This window comes from Vigna umbellata, chromosome 1, assembly GCF_029865625.1.
Source record: "Vigna umbellata cultivar VRB3 chromosome 1, Vumbellata_1.0, whole genome shotgun sequence".
NCBI classification, from domain to species: Eukaryota; Viridiplantae; Streptophyta; class Magnoliopsida; order Fabales; family Fabaceae; genus Vigna; species Vigna umbellata.
Window position 1 is genome coordinate 16,844,911 of NC_142165.1, and position 16,584 is coordinate 16,861,494.

General features: G+C 28.4%; 1 long non-coding RNA gene across 1 annotated transcript; it reads right to left on the minus strand.

Annotated features, from left to right (window-relative positions):
* Positions 1 to 15,470: 15,470 nt before the first annotated feature.
* On the minus strand, positions 15,471 to 16,112 carry LOC148204824 (uncharacterized). Its single transcript, XR_015784080.1, has 2 exons — positions 15,801 to 16,112; positions 15,471 to 15,712 (listed from the first exon to the last, which is right to left on the minus strand). It is a non-coding gene; the product is annotated as an uncharacterized LOC148204824 (long non-coding RNA).
* Positions 16,113 to 16,584: the final 472 nt, after the last annotated feature.

Genomic DNA, 16,584 nt, shown 5'->3' on the forward strand with positions numbered 1-16,584 from the left:
ATGGATGAAAAGCAGGTGCATGGGAGGAGGAAGTAGAGGTGGAGGACATGGATGAACAACAGGTGCATGGGAGGAGGAAGTAGAGGGGAAGGACACGGATGAACAACACGTGCAAGGGAGGAAGAAGTAGTGATTGAAGATTTTACTTTAAGTGAGGATGATGATGTAGAGAGGTTCATGGTGAAGTTCGTGAAGGAGTAGTTGATGAAGGACAAGTGGATGAAGGACTAATGGATGTTGATGTACATATTGATGAACTAGTAGATAACAATATAGAAGGGTCTGTGTTAGTAGAAGTTAATGTAAATGAAGAAAACTGTGATTTAGAAACATATGGTAGTGCACATAGCCACAGAAACCCAAATGACAAGGGGTTGTTTAATGATGAGTGAGACTCGGAATTTTTGGCAACTCTATAAGAAGGGGTTCATCACTTGTGAAGATTCAGAGGAGGTGTTCATCCTTTGTGGGTCACAGCGGAAGTGAGTTTCATCTATTGGGGTAACAAGAGAGGTGTTCTAACCTTAAACTATTTTTTCTGTGATTGTAACAGTTTGTTGGTTTGTGTTAGTGAAGCGTTAATTCTCAGTTGAGATTAACAACTAGACGTATGATCTGTTTGATCCGAACCAGGATAAAATTTACCTGTGCAATTTTCTCTCTTTCTTACTCTTTAATTTCTTTAAAATGTTTCAAGGAATTTTATATTTACGTGAGAAAATTATTAAAAGAACGATTTGAGATAAGAAACCAATTCATCACCCCTCTTGGTTTTGTTGAGTGCGTTAACCATTTCGCTACGCCGCTTTGACAAACCATAACACAAAATCAAATTCTCTTGAAACTTCACTATACAAACTAAAAAAAATCAAGGTTAGCTCGTGTAGTATTTGAAGTAAAAGGATAGAAGTGTTTATCCTTGGAAAGTCACAGTTGTACCCTTATGTCCTGGAAGTTCACGTTAGACTTATGTACCCGTGAAGTTTTTCATTTCTTTCGGCAATAAGGTGAATGTCTCTACGGGTTGTGAATTCAGGCAAAGCCTAGAGATCTATCCCATCCCGAATGGCCACGAGTTGGGCTAGGACTTCTAGAGTGGCATCTTGATGGTTGCTTTACTGTTGTCCCACGATGGATTCCAAATGTTTTTATCAGTTATAAATTTTGAGTTTATAAGACATGTGATGGAATCTTGAGATACCTTTGCAATAAATGTCGGTCCAGGCAGAAAAAAAATCCAATTACAAAAAACTTTATGATGCTTAAGTAAGTAGAAACTTAAAGGTTTATTTACAGTATAAGTGAAAGTATGAAAAAATGATTGTGTGTTATACTTCCTAATGGAACTCTTCATATGAAACTATGAGATATGTTAATCATGTTTGAATATCTTAAAAATAATAGTAGATAACCATCTAACTATATTCTCACTCAAGTTAGGTAACTCCATGGGATTCTATATTCTTCCCAATTTTCTCTCGTTTTGTTCCTTTTTCTTTGGTATAATCTCTTTTTTTTCATTTAATACCTTTTAATAAGTCAACTATCACTTAAATATTGTTTTAAATAAGATACAAAGTCAAAACGTTACATTAATTATCTATATTAATTATAACAGAAAATAATAAGTAAATTATTAATATTTTTTATTACTAAATATTTTCAAGGGTAAAAATGTATATCAATTATTTTTCTATAAATTGATGTTTAGCCTTCATGAAACACCACAAGTGAAATTCACCTTTTGCACAATTTCATAATCTTAAAGATAACTTAGAAAAGAATTATGGGGAAAATTGAGATGAAATGTATTGGAGTCATGATTACGATTATGATTTTGTTAAATTTTGCACAACCCGTATTAAGTCATGGTCTTTTATGCGATATCAAGTGTAGAATTCGATGTTTTTTTGCAGGAGTTTCTCAAGAGTTGTTTTCCAGATGTATGGGTCATTGTGAGTCGTCACACTGTAGCCAATTATCCAATGATCCCTTTTATAATTGTATAAGTGATTGTCACTTAATAAAGTCTAACGCCATCAACGATGGTACGTATTATTACATATTTTCTTCTTTCATGTTTTTATATTGTTTTTCGATGTTTTATTTCACTATATTTTTCTCTTGATTTTTAAAATTTATTTGCTCTTTTATACCATTAATTTTACATGTTTTTCAGGTGTCGCTGATAATGTGAACAATGAGATGAATATTTGCATACAAAAGTGTAAATAAATATTATAATTTATAACAAGAAAAATTATTAGAAAAAAATAAAAATTCTACTCAATAATAAGGAAAACATCTTGATGAATAAAAAGTATTTATGTACATGTTTTTTCTTTATATTACTTTCCATAATCTTTTTTATTCTTGCAACTCGGGTATTGATATAATCAATATAATTAAATAAATTAAACCTTAAGCATATATTAATTTTACTCATTTTTATAAATGAATGTAATTCATCTAGAAAATCACTTACAACTCAATCTTTTCAACAATATCGAGACTCCTTAATGGAGAAAAAATAACACAATATAGAAAATGAGAATCTGAACTATAAATTAAATTAAAGTTGAAGCTTCGATTCATTATCATTGTTCGTACAACATCAATATTAATTTATCATTTAATGAAAAGTAATGAAGCAATGATAAAATGTAAAATATTGTTTTGTGAAAAGACGTTTTCAACAAATATTAAATTTTTTTCACTTGAGGGTCATGATTCAAGGAAGAACAATTGAATGGATTTGAAAATAAATTATATGTTGTTTTTTGAATGGATTTAGAGGTGATTAGGAGTGAATTTAGAAATAAAATTTGTGACAATTTGGGTAGGATTTGACCAATGTGATAGATAAAAAAATGTACTAATTGATAAAAATTAAAAATTACTAAAATGTCCTTAATAGTAAAAGTAATATAAAATTATATTTATTAATAATATATTTATTGATAAAATAAATTTTAAGTATTAAAAAACATAAAGATTAATAAAAAATAAAAAAATTAAGTAAAGTAAAATTATTTCTTTTTAAACTTCACCCCACAAAAAATAATTATAAATATATATATATATATTATATATATATATAAACCAATAAAAAAAACAATTTCCTCATAGGTGATATACTTATGTATATATTAATGGAATTGATTCCATGTAGTGTTTTCCACTTGAAGAGCTAATTTCAGCATCCAAAAACCAATTCCAACATCCCCGAATCATTTCATTTGCCATTGAAGTTTCAAATAGCACACTCTCTCTTTCACTGCAAGTGATGAAAAATTAAGGACAGTATTGTAAAATACCATTTCTCACCTACAAATTTCCTCGTCCCAAGGACGATAGCAAGAGAAGCTAATCTCGCAATCCCATTCCTTCATTACCTCTATGAACACCAGAATTACCAGCAAATCCATCTCTGCAAATCCCTTCCAATAGTAAATCACTAGAAATTAACACAACCTTATTGCTCTAATTATGATACTACTTCAAATATTAAATATTGAATATTGATTAAGAAATACTATTTTGTAAGAACCTAAAAAAAAATTATTAAAGGTTATAGGTGTTTTAAAATAATGAGCGAAGTGTTTTAAAGTTAAAATAATTCAATAATATAAGTAGAAATTCTTAAACTCATCTTTTTACTTACAACACAAATCATCTCTCTAAAACTTTTCCTCTTAGTTTCTTCTCACTTCTCTCTAAGATATTTGACTCCTCAATCATTTGTTTGACGATCAGAAAGTTTCTAGGAGATCACATATGAGTAATCTGCATTTCCCTCACTCTCGCATCTCTATTATGCATTTAGAGCTAGTGCTGTCAAAATGAGTTGTAACTCGTGAGCCAACCCGACTCACCACGGGTTTGAGCCAAGTTGAGTTTGAAAAAAATGTAATTTTTTATGCGGCTAGCTTTCAACCTAGCTCACTTAGAATCTGGCTCAGCGGGTTGAACTCGTGATGAGTCGAGTTGGCTCATCAACCCACTTAATTTAATTTAATTATTTATTATTTTCTGTTTCAATATTATTAGTTAGCATTTTTTTATTATATTGGAGATAGTGATAAAGAAGAAGATGTCACAAGAGAGAAAAATATTTTAGATTTATCTATTTATGACTCTAATATTATAAATGGATAAGTGAGACAACAATTAACAACATTAAAAACTTATTTGTTCGCCTTTTGTACATGTTTTTGGATTATGCTTGGATTGTATGATACTTTTTTTTTATTTTGAATTGTCTTTGGAGTTTAACATCGTTTTAGAGTGATATTTATTTAGATTTCAATTTAAAAAAATTAATTTTTTTTATTTTAAAAAGAAAAGTTATAATTAAATAAGCCAGTGAACCAACCCGTTTAACCCACCAACCTGTGGTAGGTCAAGCTAGGTTACTCATTTTGACAGCTCTATTTGGAGCATTTGCAACACTGCTCTCATATAACCAAAAGTTATACGATCATCGCAAGACACATATAACCACTAACACAAACAAATATGGGTAAGCTACCATAGCACAACCAATAACAAGAAAATTTTTAAATAAGAAACAAACACAACTTAATAACAAATCAATCATCTACAGCGTTATCCTACTAGCAGAATTATTTATACACCATGATCATCATCAACATTCTTGTTAACTATATCATGATTATACCATCAACGTCATCCTTATCAACATCATCTCCAAACACAACATCACTACGAATCATCATCACATGTACCTCCATCAGAATTAACCTCATCATGAATAACACCATCAGCCCCCATAATACCATGAACTCCACAGTGAAAGAAATCAGTCACACTCTTATACCCTACCTCAAAAACCCATAGCCTCCCCTATAGGTCTGCTCGACTAGTCCTGTCATCCTAGCTAAGGAACATGTTTTCTACCACACAAGAACAAAGCAAACACCAACACCCCAAACAAATAAGGTTCAATACTTGAGCACCCCTTTTCGCACATAAAACCAAAAGAAGTCCCTATCTCGTATCATACGATCGATAGTCTCAAGTTTTACTAGGTACAATAAGTGGACCTATCTTCCACTATTATGTGCATCAACCACACAGTCAGGTGCAACTCTAACAATCGCTCATTTCAATCATTAGTCAAAGTTCATCATATATTTAAATAACACAACTATTCTCATCTCTGTCTAACATTATTCATTCGTCATTATCTAAAGTCTCATTTAAAATATCTAATGTACTCAACATGAACCCTTCATGAATTTCATTCCAATAATCATGGATTCCATTCCAATAAATAGATTACAAAATAAATAATTAAATATCATTTAATAACAAACCAAAATAAATAAATCATTTATTAATCTAATTAATAATTATAATCTTATTATTTTCCTCTTTCATAAAACCAAAATTAGTAAATTATTGAATATTCTAATTAATCATTATAATTTCATTATTTTCTTCTTTAAATCCAATTAATTCTTATTTCTAAATTCGTTATTTTCCTTTTTAAACCCAATTAATTCTCAGTTCAAATTTTGTTATTTTTCTCTTTAAACCCAATTAATTCTTAATTCGAATTTTGTCAGTTGTTAATTAATTGATTTTATTTCTCCTTATTTTAATTTTAGAGAAATAATCTTTCTATTATTATTATTATTATTAATATTATTATTATTATTATTTTGTTTCGATTTCTAATTAATTTAAAATTTTATTACTTTTTTTTCTTTAAAAAAAAACTTTCTATCTGAGTGATTGCAAAATCTAAGGGAGTGTTTCATCCTACACCTCGAGGATTTCATCCTGCACCTCCAAAAATACCAATTTTAACCTTCTCATATCTCATCCTACACCTCTAACTTTTTCAAAACTTTCATTTTTAATTTAAATAAATATTTTTCATTTTATTTTCTTTTTTATTAAAAACAATCTTCACCAGCTTAATAATAATTTAATTTAATTTAAAATTTAAATATTATTTAAAATAATTTTTTATTTTAATAATTATTAAAATATAATTTATATTATAATAATAGTTATATTAAAAACATAAAAATAAAATAATAGAAATAAAATAATAAAAATAAAAATAATAATTATTATTATAAATAATAATAAATTTGATTTAATATATTCAAATATATTAAATTATAATAGAATATTAAAATAAATTAAATAATTATTAAATTTTAAATAAAAATAATTGTTTTTAAAAACTTATTTATATATTAAAATCTGTAAAATATGTTAATACTTTTGTTTTTTATTTAAAATTTAGTAAATCTTAAACTTAAATAAAAATAATAATATTGTTTATTATATTTTTATATTTTAATAATTAATAAAATATGATTTATATTTTTAAAATAGTTCTATTAAGAAAATTAAAAAATAATAACTAAAATAAGAATAAAAGTGAAAATAAAAATAATACTTAAAATCATATTTAATATATTTAAATATATTAAATTATATTAAAATATTAAATTAAATTTAATAATTATTAAAAAAATTTAAAAACAAAATTTTGAAAAATTTTGTTAATCAATTATAAGTTATGAATCGAATATAAAGAATGATTTTTAAAATTTTATTTTATATTTAAATTTTAATAATGATTTAATTTAATTTAATTTAATTTAATTTAATTTTATATTTTATATTTTAATATATTTTAATTTTTTATTTAATATAATTTTATTTGTTATTTGATAAATAATTGTATTAAAATTTTATCTTTTCTTTAAATTTGAATAATTATTTAATTTAATTTAATATTTTAATATAATTTAATATATTTAAATATATTAAATATTTTATTTAATATAATTTTATTTTTATTGTTATTATTTTTATTTTAATTATTTTATTTTTGTATTTTTTAATATAATTATTATTATAACATAAATCATATTTTTATAATTATAAAAATATAAATTATATTAAATAATAGTTAAATTTTAAATTTAGTTATTATTAAGGTGGTGTAGAGTCCTTTTAATAAGAAAAAGAAAAAAATTAAAAAAATTAAAAATAAAATTTTTTATAAAGTTAGAGGGGTAGGATAATGATGAGATTTATTAAAAGTGGAATTTTTGGAGGTGCAGGATGAAGCACTCAATCTGAGGCTCACAAAGTCCAACAATGGGCCTATACAAGCCCAACGAGGTTCAACCACACCCACCCAAGGCCCACTGCCATCCACTTTGATAAAGTTTGCTGCCATTAACAATGGTATGAATGTTCGTGTGATCGTTCGCATCCTCCTAGTGCTTAATACCGTTATTTCTCTTTTAAAAATAACTAAAAATATTTAAACGTCTTTCTAAAGGTACAAGTACTCGTGTGACCGTCCACGTCGGCCCAGTACTCATTACCTTCTTTTTCTCAAAAATACCAAAAAATATAAAGTCTTCAAAAAACTAAAAACATATACATTTACAAACAAACAATCTCTCAGCCAGAACTATGTGATTCTTGATTCTCCATCAAGAGTGGACATACGTAGGAGCAAGGCTGGTCCTTGTCAGGTTCACTTCCCAAAAATCCAAATTTATCCATAATCATTTTCCAAACAAATTTTCAAACAATTGTCTAAACAAACTTTCCAAAATATTTCTCAAATGAAATTTTCAAACAGTTTCAAAATAACTACGTAACCCTGATTTTTCATTTTTAATGACAATACGTAGGAGCAAGGTCAATCCTTGTCGGGCCCAAAAAACTAAAAAAATATATTTTGTTTATTCATAGTGTCTTTTTTGGGCATAGTTAAACATTTTGAAAACCACATCACATTCGCGTTCGCGTATTTAATTAAAGGTACTGCCTTTGGGCAGGTGATGTAGGATGTTAATACCTTCCCTACTTGTAATTGACTCCCGAACCCGGGAATCTGGTTTCCATAGACCATGTCTTTCTTTATAGTTTTTCTATAGTTTTCCAGAATAAACTATAGTGGCGACTCCAGTCTTTTTTTCAAACCCGTCCTTTTTGGATTGTCGTCCCGTCGTGATTCTGGTTGCGACATAATGTAAATGAAGAAAACTGTGATTTAGAAACATGTGGTAGTGCACATAGCCACAGAAACCCAAACGACAGTGGGTTGTTTGATGATGAGTGGCACTCAGAATTTTTGGCAACTCCAGAAGAAGGGTTTCATCACTTGTGAAGATTCAAAGGAGGTGGTCATCCCTTGTGGGTCACAGCGGAAGTGAGTTTGATCTATTGGGATAAGAAGAGAGGTGTTCTCACCTTAAACTGTTTTATTTTCTATGTGATTGTAACACTTTGTTGGTTTGTGCCAGTGAAGCGTTAATTCTCAGTTGAGATTAACAATTGGACGTAGGATCTGTTTGATCCGAACCAGGATAAAATTTACCTGTGCAATTTTCTCTCTTCCTTACTCTTTAGTTTCTTTAAATTGTTTCAAGGAATTTTATATTTACATGAGAAAATTATTAAAAGAGTTATTTGAGATAAGAAACCAATTCACCCCCCTCTTGCTTTGTTGAATGCGTTAACCATTTCGCTATGCTGCTTTGACAAACCATAACAGAAAATCAAATTCTCTCGAAACTTCAATATACAAACTAAAAAAAATCAAGGTTACCTCGCGTAGTATTTGAAGTAAAAGGATACAAGTTTTGATCATTGGAAAGTCACATATGTACCCTTACATCCTGGAAGTTCACGTTAGACTCATGTACCCGTGAAGTTTTTGATTTCTTTCGACAATAAGGTGAATGTCTCTACGGGTTTTGAATTCAGGCAAAGCCTAGAGATTTATCCCATCCCGAATGGCCACGAGTTAGGCTAGGACTCCTAGAGTGACATCTTGATGGTTGTTTTACTGTTGTCCCACGATGGATTCCAAATGTTTTTATCAGTTCTAAACTTTGGGTTTATAAGACATATGGTGGAATCTTGAGATACCTTTGCAATAAATGTCGATCCAGACAAAAAAAAAATCCAATTACAAAAAACTTTATGATGCTTAAGTAAGTTGAAACTTGAGGGTTTATTTACCGTATAAGTGAAAGTATGAAAAAATGATTTTGTGCGTTATACTTCCTAATGAAACTCTTTATATGAAACTATGAGATATGATAATCATGTTTGAATATCTTAAAAATAATAGTAGATAACCAACTAAGAAATGAGGCACAAGTAATATATGCATCTATATGCATTGAATATTTACCATTAATAAAGATTGTGAAACTTCAATGAGAATTAAGAAACATTTTACTTTCACTTTTCCTTTTTATATCTCTTTTTAGGGATTAGTGACAATATCATGCTTTACAAAACAATTTTAAATACTAGCTAAAACAAATTCATGTTTTTATTTTCGATTATTCCATATTGAATTTCTAGTCTCACTTAAGTTAGGTAACTCCATGGGATTCTATATTCTTCCCAATTTTCTCTGGTTTTGTTCCTTTTTCTTTGGTATAATATCTTTTTTTCATTTAATACCTTTTAATAAGTCAACTATCATTTAAATATTCTTTTAAAAAAGATACAAAGTCAAAACGTTACATTAATTATATATATTAATTATAACAGAAAATAATAAGTAAATTATTAATATTTTTTATTACTAAATATTTTCAAGGGTAAAAATGTATCAATTATTTTTCTATAAATTGATGTTTAGCCTTCATGAAACACCACAACAAGTGAGATTCACCTTTTGTACAATTTCGTAATCTTAAAGATAACAGAAAATAATTATGGGAAAAATTGAGATGAAATCTATTGGAGTCATGATTACGATTATGATTTTGTTAAATTTTGCACAACCTGTATTAAGTCATGGAGGTCTTTTATGCGATATCAAGTGTAGAATTCGATGTTTTTTTGCAGGAGTTTCTCAAGTCTTGTTTTCCAGATGTATGGGTCATTGTAAGGCGTCACATTGTAGCCAATTATCCAATGATCCTTTTTATAATTGTATAAGTGATTGTCACTTAATGAAGTCTAACGCCATCAACAATGGTACGTATTATTAAATATTTTCTTCTTTCATGTTTTTATATTGTTTTTCGATGTTTTATTTCACTATATTTTTCTCTTGATTTTTATAATTTATTTTCTCTTTAATACCATTAATTTTAAATGTTTTTCAGCTGCGACTGATAACGTGAACAATGAGATGAATACTTGCATACAAAAGTGTAAGTAAATATTATAATTTATAACAAGAAAAATTATTAAAAAAATAATATTTATACTCGATAATAAGGAAAACATCTTGATGAATAAAAAGTATTAGTTATGTACTTTCATGCTTTTTCTTTATATTAATTTGCATAATTTTTTTATACTTGCATCTGAGGTATATTGATAAAACAATTAATATAATTAAATAAATTAAACCTTAAGCATATATTAATTTTACTCAGTTTTATTAATGTATGTAATTCATCTAGAAAATCACTTACAACTCAATCTTTTCAACAATATTGAGACTCCCTAATGGAGAAAAAAAAAACACAATACAGACCATGAGAATCCGAACTATAAATTAAATTAAAATTGAAGTTTCAATTCATTATCATTGTTCGTACAACATCAATATTAATTTATCATTTAATGAAAAGTAACGAAGCAAAGATAAAATATAAAATATTGTTTTTTGAAAAGACGTTTTCAACAAAATATTAAATTTTTTCACTTGAGGGTCATGATTGAAGGAAGAACAATTGAATGGATTTGAAAATAAATTATATGTTGTTTTTTTGAATGGATTTAGAAGTGATTAAGAGTGAATTCGGAAATAAAACTTGTGACAATTTGTGTAGGATTTGACCAATGTAATAGATAAAAAATGTATTAATTAATAGAAATTAAATATTACTAAAATGTCCTTAATAGTAAAAGTAATATAAAATTATATTTATTAATAATATATTTATTGATAAAATAAATTTTGAGTATTAAAAAACATAAAAAATAAAAAAATTAAGTAAAGTAAAATTATTTTCTTTTTAAACTTCACCACACAAAAAATGATTATATATATATATATATATATATATATATATATATATATATATATATATATATATATATATATATATATATATATAAACCAATAAAAAAAACAATTTTCTCATAGGGGATATACTTATGTATATATTAATGGAATTGATTCCATGTAGTAGAACCGATTCTCAAATGTATTGTTTTCCACTTAAAGAGCCAATTTCAGCATCCCAAAAACCAATTCCAACATCCCCGAATCATTTCATTTGCCATTGAAGTTTCAAATAGCACACTTTCTTTTCCACTGCAAGTGATGAAAAATTAAGGACAGTATTGTAAAATACCATTTCTCACCTACAAATTTCCTCATCCCAAGGAAGATAGCAAGAGAAGCTAATCCTGCAATTCCATTCCTTCATTACCTCTATGAACACCAGAATTACCAGCAAATCCATCTCTGCAAATCCCTTCCAATAGTAAATCACTAGAAATGAACACAACCTTATTGCTTTAATTATGATACTACAAATATTAAATATTGAACATTGATTAAGAAATACTATTTTGTAAGAACCTAGAAAATAAAGTATTAGAGTAGATAGGTATTTTAAAATAATGAGACCAAGTGTTTTAAAGTTAAAATAATTCAATAATATAAATACAAATTCTTAAACTCCACTTATTACTTAAAATACAAATCATCTCTCTAAAACTCTTCCTCTTAGTTTCCTCTCACTTCTCTCTAAGATATATGACTCCTTAATCATCTGTTTAATGATAAGGAAGTTTCCATGAGATCACGACTGAGTAATCTCCATTTCCACCTGATCAATTTATGGCATATAGCAAGTAAGTTTCGACTTTTTTTTCCCTTACGTTCTTAGTTTGAGATCATGCATAGTGATCCTTCTTTGCATATGTTTTATGACTTCTTTTCCAAGTTCTTCATTAATTTGTGGTCCTAAGGAATATTTCATATCACAATTTGGTGATTCCTAGATGTTTCTAGAGTTTCTTGTGTGGAAAACAAAGGGTATGCATTCTTAGAGCTTTGTAGCTTTGGTGTAAGTTAAGGGAAGCTGATGTTTATCTTTAAATTACATTATAATGTATGAAATTGTAATTGCTAGAATGTATGATTGTATACGACTGAATATGCCTAAAATGTGTGTTTTGATGTTAAATTTGTTGATTAAGGATAATGAATAATATGATGATTGATTCTGTGTGTAAATTTTGTGTGAACTTGAATTAACATTATGAATATGATTGGCTTGATGGTGTTGGTGTTATTTTCGGTGGAAATGTTAAGAGTAAAGGTGTGAGTAGAGTTATAGGTCAAGTTTAGTCTAAAATAAAGCTTTGAAAGTGATTTTTCCGAAATACTCATCTATGGCGAGGATTTGTGGTTTAGCATAGTTAGTTTGGTCTTTTGGTAGATGGGGTAGTAGTACTTTAAAGGTGTTTTGGATGGTTTGTAAGGACATTTTTGGGGTTTGGGGTGGTGAGATTTTGGATTATAGGTTTTTGGTCAAATTGGTCGAGGGTATTGGTAAGTCATTTCTGACTTGTTAGAGTCCTTAAGCTACTTAGAAATGAGCTAAAGTGGGTAGAATTTGATTTTGGTCTCTAAGTTGAGAATTTAGTGGTTTTTGAGTTGATACCTTCTTCTAAATAGTTTATTATTAGTTTAAGATAGGTTATACACTTTTGTTTAGGTCTAAAATAGTTTATAATCCAATCTAGAAGTGTTAAAAGTTGGTAAATTTGATTAGAATAGGTAATGAGTGGGTTAGGAGTGCAAATTTTGAAGTTTTAGTGTTGTAGAGTTATGCAGTCCGGTTGGGCAAGCAAAATATGCTCGTTGGGCGAGTTTAGGAAAGTTCTGGTAGTGAGTTTCAGAGGCTAGGCAAGCCAACTCGCTTAGCTTGAGGAGTTTTGTAACATCCCGATTTTTGGGATGTCCCTATTACGAGTGAAATTTATAACATTTAAAATCATAATACCATTACGGAAATCCACTTATATAATATTGGAATTAATAAAATAAAAACGAAATAAAGTAAACCCAATTACATTGTTTCTAACCTTTATAGTACAAAAATTTTAAATAACACAAGTCTTTTTCCCCACCCTCGCATCTCTATTATGCATTTGGAACTAGTGCTGTCAAAATGGGTTATAACTCGTGAGCCAACCTAGCTCACCATGGGTTTGAGTCGGGTTGGGTTTGAAAAAAATGTAATTTTCTTATGCGAGCTAGTTTTCAACCCAGCTCACTTAGAACACGGCTCATCGGGTTGAGTCGGGTTGGCTCACCAATCCACCTAATTTAATTTAATTATTTATTATTTTGTGTTTCAATATTATTAGTTAGCATTTTTTTTATTATATTGTAGATAGTGATAAAGAAGAAGATATTTCAAGAGAGAAAAATATTATAAATTTATCTATTTAAGACTCTAATATTATAAATGGACAAGTGAAACAAAAATTTACAATATTAAAAACTTATTTGTTCGCCTTTTGTACATGTTTTTGGATTACGCTTGGATTGTATGATACTTTTTTATTTTATTTTAAATTGTCCTTGGAGTTTAACACCGTTTTAGAGTGATATTTATTTAGATTTGAATTAAAAATAATAATTGTTTTTATTTAAAAAAAACTTTTAATTAAATGAGCTAGTGAGCCAACCCGTTTAACCAACCAAACTGTGGTGGGTCGAGCCATGTTTGAATTTTTTTCATCTCACTAATAAGTGAGTCGGGTTAGGTTGACTCACTAAGTGATCAACCTGTGGTGGGCCGAGCCGGGTTGAGCTGAGTTACCAGTTTTGATAGCTCTATTTGGAGCATTTGCAACATTGCTCCCGTATAACCAAAAGTTATACGACCATCGCAAGACACATATAACCACAAACACAAACAAATATGGGTAAGTTACCATAGCACAACCAATAACAAGAAAATTTTTAAATAAGAAGCAAACACAACTTAATAACAAATCAATCATCTTCAACTCTATCCTATTAGCAGAATCATTTATACACCATGATCATCATCAACATTCTTATTAACTATATCATGATCATACCATCAACGTCATCCTTATCAACCTCATCTCCAAACACATCATCACTACAAATCATCATCACATGTACCTCCATCAGAATTAACCTCATCATGAATAACACCATCAGCCCTCATAATACCATGAACTCCACATGAAAGGAATCAGTCACACTCTTATACCCTACCATACAAACCCATAGCCTCCCTGTCGGTCTGCTCGAGTAGTCCTCTCATCCTGACTAAGGAACATGTTTTCTACCACACAAGGACAAAGCAAACACTATCGCCCCAAACAAAGAAGGTTCAATACTTGAGCACCCCTTTTCGCACATAAAGCCAAAAGAAGTCGGTATCTCGTATCAAACGATCGATAGTCTCAAGTTTTACTAGGAACAACAAGTAGACTTATCTTGCACTTTTATGCTCATCAACCACACAATCAAGTACAACTCCAACATTCACTCATTCCAATCATTAGTCAAAATTCATCATATACTTAAAGAAAACAATTATTCTCATCCACTATTTAACATTATTCATTCATAATTATCTAAAGTCTCGTTTAAAATCCAATGTATTCAACATGAACCCTAAATTCCATTCCAATAATCATGGATTTCATTCCAATAAATAGATTACAAAATAAATAATTAAATATCAATTAATAACAAACAAAATTAATAAATCATTTATTAATCTAATTAATAATTTTAACCTTATTTTCCTCTTTCATAAAACCAAAATTAGTAAATCATTTAATATTCTAATTAATCATTATAATTTCATTATTTTCTTCTTTAAATCCAATTAATTCTTATTTCTAAATTCGTTATTTTCCTCTTTAAACCCAATTAATTCTTAATTCAAATTTTGTTATTTTCTTCTTTAAACCCAATTAATTCTTAATTCGAATTTTGTCCGTTGTTAATTAATTGATTTTATTTCTTCTTATTTTAATTTTAGAGAAATAGTCTTTGTATTATTATTATTATTATTATTATTATTATTATTATTATTATTATTATTATTATTATTATTATTATTATTATTAATATTATTTTATTTCGATTTTCAATTAATTTAAAATTTCATTACTTTTCTTTTTTCTTTTAAAAAAAACGTTCTATCTAAGTGATTGCAAAATCTGAGGCTCACAAAATCCAACAATGGGCCTGTATAGGCCCAACCAGGTTCAACCACACCCACCCAAGGCCCACTGCCATCCAGTTTGAACCTGTGCCCGTCGTCACTGGCCACCACCTCGAAGGTGGAAACCATCATACCCAAAAGCCGAACGAAACCAATTTTAAAGGTAAACCAATCTCTTAAAGGTAAACCAATCTACGAGCTCAAGAAACCCAATTCAAATCAACACGAAGAGCTGAAACCCCAGACCCAAATTCAAAAACGAAAACTTCACCTTCTCAAATAACAAAACAGAAAAAAAGGATCAGAAGCTCCAATTCACGCCTGGAATCAACGTAGACGAAATAGAATTCCCAGCCCAAAAGAGAAATCAGGAAAAAAATCCAAAATTTTGAAAGCCCTAACCTCCAAATTCCTAATTTCAGAAATTCTAAATTCAATCTCAATTCGAAATCTCCATTTCAAACCCTAGCTCAAAAAGACGAGACCAAAACCTACAAGGGAAAAACAACAACCCAAATTCCCAAATCAGAAACCAGATTAGGAACCCTAAATTGCAAGATTGGGATAGTGATTCACTACGTTGTCGACGCCGTAACCCTTGCAACGGGTCGCTGCTGCTTTCGCCAGCCATCGTCAAACAGAGACCCTCACCATGAAACGCAGAAGCCCTCTCCCTCTGCAAGACGAACCAAAAATGGAGAAAGGGAAGGAAGTTTCCCTCCTTGCGTCGCGAACCAGCACGGAGGGAAGGAGAAGAACCTAAATCTTTTATTCTCAATGATGTTATATGTTATATTTTATTAAATATTTAATAAATCTTTCATAGTTTAATACTATATAATTAAGATGTTACATATCCATTTTGAAATTAGATTGTAAATATATATTTTTATTAAATAACCTAAAAATTTAACATCATGGGAATACTAAATATTTACTATCATTTTTTTTCTTCGAGAAGAAAATATAAATATTAGATTATTAGAAAGATTTCTAAAATACATATGTATATATACAGAGAGAAAACAAAGGTGTAATTGCTTTCTAATATAAGTTTTATCGAATAAATATTGATGTTTGCATGTCATTGTCTTATTACAACAATTCTTCAAAGTAGTTAACAAAAACTTTTATATACGCAATTGATGAAAGAAAATTTACATGAATTTCATTATCTATACTATTGATTAGTAAGAGGATTCACTTCGTTCACCTTATTTTTTAAATTTAATAAAACATTTTCTCTTTCTGTATCTATGTAACTTTTTATTTTATTTTTTATTTCTATTTTTAAAATTTAAATAAATTACTTATAATAAAATACTACTTTCCAGTTTTATTTTCTTTTATAATTATTTTTTTA